The following is a 7,936-nucleotide window of genomic DNA, read 5'->3' as shown; positions in this document are numbered from 1 at the left end:
GGATATGGATCACAAGCATCATGGCACAGGGAAAGACCCAGGAATGTCCTAAAAATTGCTGGGTAGGATATTGATTCCCTTCTATAGAGTAGTTTTCTGGTAACACTTTACACTAAATCATTTTTGTTAACATTACTTAATGCATAAGGTAACATGAACTAACAATGAACAATACTTTTAGCATTTATTTATCTTATTTTTTGAATTTACTAAATTCATTAGTTGTACTGTATATCTGTTAAAGGAGTCATATGACGGGGGGCACGGTGGCTTAGTGGTTAGCACGTTCGCCTCACACCTCCAAGGTTGGGGGTTCGATTCCCGCTTCCGACTTGTGTGTGTGGAGTTTGCATGTTCTCCCCGTGCCTCGGGGGTTTCCTCCGGGTACTCCGGTTTCCTCCCCTGGTCCAAAGACATGCATGGTAGGTTGATTGGCATCTCTGGAAAAATTGTCCGTAGGGTGTGAGTGTGTGAATGAGTGAGTGTGTGTGCCCTGCGATGGGTTGGCACTCCATCCAGGGTGTATCCTGCCTTGATGCCCGATGAATCCTGAGATAGGCGCAGGCTCCCCGTGACCCGAGGTAGTTCGGATAAGCGGTAGAAAATGGATGGATGGAGTCATATGACACGGCTTAATCGAATATTATCATTTGTTTTAGATGTAATGCAATGTGTGTGCACGATTTAAGATTTAAAAACACTTTTCCTAATACAGTGCTTGTTTGTTTTTCGTCTTTGCCCCGCTCGGAAATGTAACGCCTCATACCATATTTGGAACATCTACACTGCTTCGTGGCAGAACGCGAGATGTGTGAGGTCATGTGTAAAGGGCCTATTGTACTGACAGTACTGACTTGCATATACATTTGGGCGGTCTTAGTCAATTCATAAGACCCGACGTGGATTGTTGGGGTGTGGTTACACAAGGAGTTTCAGGAAGGTCTGGCAGAGCATTCGCTTTTAGATAGAATGCATCTTTCGTTCGACACTTATGTTTTTGCAATGTTACGTGTCTAATACATGTATGGGCAACTTATAACACACCAAAGACACACCAAAGAAAAACGCGTGTTCGCGCCATATGACCCCTTTAACATAATGAAAAAAACGATTGTTCATTGTTAGTTTATGATAGGTCATAGGTATTTACTAATGTAAAGCAATAGCAATACATTACATTATTTAATTCATTATTTACATTCCTATAGCTATTTTAAAAAGTAGCATCACAATTTGAGACATGATGTAGACACAATTTCCCTAGTGACTTTATTCTGACAGCTAGGTCTGTAATAAAAGCAAACAGCTCTTTAAAACATCTTTCTCACTGAGCACAAAGGAAACACATCTAAGTGTCTCAGAGAGAACAGCGAGTGAGCCGCAATCCTAATAAGCAGATCGCTGTTTGGGTTAGAGGTTTCATCCGTGTTTGAGCGTGTGTGAACACACACACCACCTGAGGAGGGGAAGCCAGCATCGCTCCTGATTACTGATGAGCTGTCTGCCTCTGCAGCACAGACACTTACACCCTCTGACTGTCTCACACTCTCACAGGCTCTGCCGCAGTGCAGGAACCACATCTATCGCTTTTATTCCATAGTATCTCTCACTGAAGCATCAGACAGGCTCATCACGCCAGTTCTTTCCAGCACTGTTTGGACATTTTGCTGTTTGTGGCACAACATGTTGGTGTTGAATTCGTTTCTATTTCACGTAATATTGTGACGTATTTGATTTGACACTTCATTTGTGATGGGCCGTAAGCGTCTGGGTGCTCTGGAAAGACTAATAAAGCAGACACAGCTGCAAGGATAGCATGTGCCCTGCATGACGAAAAAACCACAGGCAACAACTTCCCCCTGCAATGTTAGAATTGCTCCTTGCAAATAAAACTAATAAGAAAATTGAAAAATAGTGTGAATGAATGGTGTACAAAATATGTCTTTATCTAAATAAAGAGACACCTCCTCCGACAAAAGGCATATCAATTATAAAGAATTCCAAGATTCAGCATCATGTCTCCTTTGCGGAAAAGGATATCCCAGAATGCACTGTGTAATGCAATGTAGTAAAGAAGTAATAAATTCAAGACGGCAGAAGGTAAAAATATATATTTTGTACAGTAAATTGGTCAATGTAACAAAAAAATATTTATTACTTATCACTGAATGTGATAAAATATGACTCATAGTTATCATTAACTATGCTTACTATGAGTTGACCCTTCGCAAAACCCCACCCCCCTTCCTTCCTTTTGCTATGACCGACAAGTTTTCGGTATCCGCCATGCGCTCCCAGTGTAAATGTGTGCACTCCCTGGGGAAATAGTGAAGAATTTCTGGAAAAATGACACGCTGATTTCAGATAGAAAGCTCTGCGATATGCATTCGAGGGATACATTAAGCATTTTTTGAAAACTGTAACAATAATTATACCTATATTTTTGCTTACACACCAGCAGGCGATAACGTTATGTTTATCGCAAGATGCAGTAGGCTACTACTGTCACACAAATGAACGTATAGCTAAACTTAACTTGGTGTATTAAGTTTTGATATCTACTCCGAAATTTGTAGTATTGACAATTTTAGAGAGTTTTGGTTGACCGTGATCCTTCTCCCTGTCGAAAAACCAGCATTTGCTGGGTTAAGTAACGTTAATAGGGAGAAGGAGAAAGGATCCGTCGAACGTTAAATCAACTTTAATAAACTAAACCAACAAAAAACGAACGTAAAGTTCCGACACCCCCCTCATGGTCGACTGCCGGCCACACAAACATAATAAAACATAACATAAAGTCCAGGCCTGGTCTCGTCATACACTCCTGTCGCTCATCCTTTTATGCTTCCGATCTCCTCCGTGAGAGATGCGAGACCGGTGCAACGCGAGTGATAATGAGTGTCAGCTGCGCGTTGCACCGGTCTCGCATCTCTCACGGAGGAGATCAGAAGCATAAAAGGATGAACGACAGGAGTACAAAGAGAGAGAACCAGGGCTGGACTTCATGTTATGTTCCCTCACGGCTCTCGTCCCGCCTTGCTCGTTACAGTATGCTTTTATGCTGGTTTGTGCACGTTTGAGCTGGTCATGTGCTGGTTTAAGCTGTTCATGTCTTTTTCAACTTTGTGAAGTAAACATTTAATTATTAGTTCAATACAGAAAAGAAAGAATAACAGTCCATCACTCTGAACGCTGAATGTGTGTCATCACATCATAGGGACGCAAAGCATATCTTGCCAGCTTGCTAATGCATATAATATGCAAGAAATATATCAACAACTATTATATTCCACCTTAAAACAATTAAGCTGTGTATATATCTCTCTGTTTACTAATACAATAATTAAAACGCTATTTTTTCATATTTATCAACAAAGCTCTATATGGCAGGTTTGTCGTACGAAATGGCGGTCAGGCATGGGGGGCACATAATATCGGCGTTATGTTTGTCAATCAAATCGGCCTGTCAATCAAAACTGCTTGCCAAGGGTCTACTATTCTATTATATTCTATAACCCATAGGTTTCATAAACAGAAAACTGTTGTTATTTGCAAAATATCACTTGTAAAATGTACTTTACAATATGGTCTCTTTTAATTATCAATAATCAACAATTACCAATATATATTTTTAACGCATTTATCCCAATACAATGGGTTAGGTTTGTTTATATTTGGCTTGAAATCACACTATTTTTAGAGCACACTTCATATTAACTAATGCAGGTGTCTAATAGTAACAAAACCTTATTGTACAGAGACCAAATTTTGTTTATCTATGCACAACATCTTACCCATGTGTGTTCTTTTTTTCATCACGCAGAAACTAGCTGACAGTATTGTGATATCCTATTTTCCCATGAGCACCCTGTCCACCCATTGACTCTGTACAGGGCAAAGGCAGACATGATCAATTCTTTAACATTCTTGAAGATCTAACAGACTCTTTTCCATTTCTTTTTTCCAAGAAGCACCAAATCTTCTGTGTTTCTAGGACACATCCAAACACATTATGGTATGTCCTGCCCACAGTTCAGTCAAGCAACTCAAGCGCCTTTCCTGTCTGGATGAGTAATCGCAAACCAAGTCTCTGTGTGTATGTATTCATACCGCTGCTCATATAATTGTCTAATTAAATATCGGTTCTGATCATAACAATATCCGCATGCCTGCTCTGCGTTAACTCAAAGAGGATACTGAATAAGCCAAGCAAAGACGCACAAACATGCAAAGATGTGCATACACACACACGCATTGTGCTTCTCCCTCATGCCATCACTAGGCAACAGTGCACACAAAGGCTGCAGCGGTGGCGATGCAATGTGATGTGCAGAATGTGACAGTATTGAAATCATTGTGTGGGGCAGCCCAAGCAGAAACAAGTGAAAGCTGTGTGTTTAAGTCGTAAGTCAGGTTTACTCGTATTTTTTCTCCCACCAACGACATAAAGTCAAATGCTCAAGCGATGTCCTGTGGAATGTAAATCATAGGTGATGAATCATTCTATTCGAACCAATAAGGTAACCCAAGCTTTCAAATGTCAAATGCAAAAAAAAGCGCTATTGTAAAGAATAGCGAATAGCAGCTAAAGCGACGTCGGTAGTACATGAGGCTACCATATTGACCGTTTAAGGCGAATGGATCACATGACTGTGTCACATGACCAAGTTAATTTGTTTATTCATCACCCCCCTCAAACTTCATAGCTATCTAACTAAACCATCTCATCTAGTTCGAAGCATAAATATTGCTTCTGTTATTGCGGTCTCAGGCTCTTTCGGAAGGCTGAGGATGGAGGAACTGAACTGGTGAGTGACTTGATGTTAAAACCCAATGACAGGTCTGCGATTAGGACTCACACTCCCTGAGCGAGCACTTGGAGGATGTTTCACCGTGGTGTGTACTCACAAGAACTATGGCAAGTGAAGCACAAAGTGAGCTTTAAGGGGCTTATGTAAGAAACACAGAGGGACTCTGTGTTCTGTACAGCTCATTTGATCCAAAACAACTCATGTTCTTGGTATTTGGGAGTTGATGTTGCTTTCCTGATGCGTTGCTGCTAGTGCGATGTGACACGGCTATGCCGTGTGTTAGCCAGTTTGTGAAAAATACAAGGTCAGATATACTTGCTACCATTGAAGGACCATAACATCGGATAACACTGATAATGAAGCTGTATGCTGCCCATCAAAACATATAAAAACATTTTAAAGTTACACTCATGTAACTTAATGTAATAAGATAAACAATGAAGGAAAAATGTGAGATTGTGTATCAAAGGGAGTTTCAGCAAATCTCATACTAAGCTTGTGTATCTATTCTATACAGTAGTATTGCATATGTTGTATCTTCGAAGAGCATTTAGTTTGATCAAATTTATAAAAGAGAGATACAGCTGTATACTATTATTTCTGGAATAACACAAGCTGCTAGAGGTGGGACTAGAGGGAAGTGTGGGACGGAACTACAGCGGGAGGAAGCAACAAGTCATCACATCATCCCTTGGTATTTTGGACATTATGCACGTACACGTCGATTGCCAACAAATCATGACTTAGTTTGACGTAAGATCATGAGTTCTTAAGTTCAACTAGACTTCATGTCCGGGATCTTTTAACACTGGGACCGCGCCATCTATAAGTTTCAAACCATCTCCAAATCCAGGGTAATGTCCACCGTTTATATAACATTTGAATAATATATATAATATAAAGTGCCGTGAAGAAACAGACACACCTAAACTTCACTATCACAAGAGTAACAAGTGGACCAGGTTAAGCATGAGAAGCCAGTTTAACAGTTTAAAGAAATCAGAATGGATGTCATAGCAAGATACCGGATCTTCAAATAAGATATGCAAAACAGAAGCAGTTCCACTAGCGGGCTCAGATTTATATATACAATCATGCATACTGCATGCTTTTGTCAAACAAAGCGATATATTTTCATCCTAGATCCTCTACAGTCATTTATTCATTTAGGTGACTATTCATTTAGTCATTATTGGGCTACCAAGCACAATACCTGTCTTACCTGCTTCTAAAGCAACATATTTACGACTTCATCAATACAGCTTCATGGGCCATCTCTACAATCTTCTCCACGACTCATTAGGCTAAAGGCCTCGCTAATGGTGGCCCATTAAATTGGACTCGTAAATAAAGTGGACTCATTTAGAAATGTATCACCAGAAAACTAAAAGAGTAATGAATGAAGCAGATAAAATAGGGGGTTGTCAACGTGGAGAGGCCAGTGGTCGCTGATACTCCAGGAATGGAGCTCAACTCAACTCTCAACTCAATTTTATTTATATAGCGCTTTTTACAATTTTCATTGTTACAAAGCAGCTGTACATGAGACACATTGAAAACAAGTATGAATTCTAAAGCAGCCCCCCCGGCCAGGCAGATAGTGCAAAATAATATGCAAACGGTGGTGAGGAACCCAAAACTGGAAGTGCTGGAAGTGAAAATTTGAGTTCTACTGAATTAAGAATTACTTTTCCATTTAAATAGTAGTTCAGCCTCCAACAATGTTATGCTTGAAGATGCTTGGACTGTGAAACACATGTGAATTAAAACTAACCTTCGAAGATTTAGATCTCATACCTTTGCTCCATTTCTGGGCCGTACACCGTAAATTTCTGAAAAACAGGGAACACTCTCTTAAAAATAAAGGCGCTTTGATAAAGATTATTTACAGAGATGCAATAGATGAACCATTTCTGGTTCCACAAAGAACTTGACAGTCAAAGGTTCTTTAAAGAACCATCTCGTTCTTACTTTTTTAGAATCGGAAAAAAAGTTTTTCGCCACAAATAACCTTTTGTGAAACAGAAAAGGTATTTGGATGTTACAGGTTCTTTATGGAACCATTTAGACAAGAAAGGTTCTCGCGGGGAATAACATACTTTGACATGTCGCAACCGACTAATCAGAATCAAGTATCGCAGAGAGCCGTGTAACAAAAATCTACATATTGATTTCAAGTTTTCATTTTCAGTAACATCACCGCTCGCTCATCCCACATGCAACCTCTCTGACCCACTTACCCCACTGATATCCAGTCTATTCACTGAAATTCCTCTATAGTTATACAATAATAGGTTTAAGTGGCAATTACAGATCCTCATTTTAATCATTTGTGCACACAGAAGGATGATGATAATGTCTTTAACTACCGAAAGTGATAACAGACTTTAAGTAATGAATAACAGTTTGAGCAGAGCCTTCAATCTGTCTTCTGGAAACCTTGCCAAAACACAACCCATGCCAGAGCTCTTCTCATGCCCTAATGTTGAAGTCCGTCTGTAAATCTGTCAGCAGAATGTAAGGGCTCCTCTGTTAAATTGGGCGGAGAAAAGCCATACACAGATTTAAATCAGAAGACAAAACCAAGACTTATGTGGATTCAGGTGACATTCTTTTTGCTATCTGTGCACAATGTGCAAACTGCTAAATAATATTTTAAAGCAGATCTCTCTGCAAGATAAAAGAACATAAAAAGTGCAAACACTCTTTCAACCATCTTAAATAAAATAGGCTACTCTGTTGATGCCAGCTGTATGCTACAGAGAGGTGCTAGAGTAAAATAAAGAGAGAGAGAGAGAGAAACAAAGAGAATCAGAGAGAAGCAGTATGCCAAGGTTGCCCGAGTCCAGATCCTGTATAATTAAAGAGCACAGCGGGAAGGGGGCACAAGGTAGCTTCTGTGTAAAAAGAGGTGCATAAATGTTGATGCCAAACCTCATAAAACACAGCACAATGTTGCACAGAACCATGGGAAGACAAGCGGGAGCTCGGGAGCTGAATGTAGCAACCAGCTCAGCCGTCAAAAAGTGTCATCATTTTGATTCAATGAATGTCAATGGCAACATACCGGAAGTCACATTTACCTCCATGGTTTACATTTCTGTTTAACGTGTTAGGTTTCGTCA

The sequence above is a fragment of the Triplophysa dalaica genome, chromosome 20, assembly GCF_015846415.1.
Source record: "Triplophysa dalaica isolate WHDGS20190420 chromosome 20, ASM1584641v1, whole genome shotgun sequence".
Classification (NCBI taxonomy): Eukaryota; Metazoa; Chordata; class Actinopteri; order Cypriniformes; family Nemacheilidae; genus Triplophysa; species Triplophysa dalaica.
Note: the sequence above shows the minus strand (reverse complement) of the source record.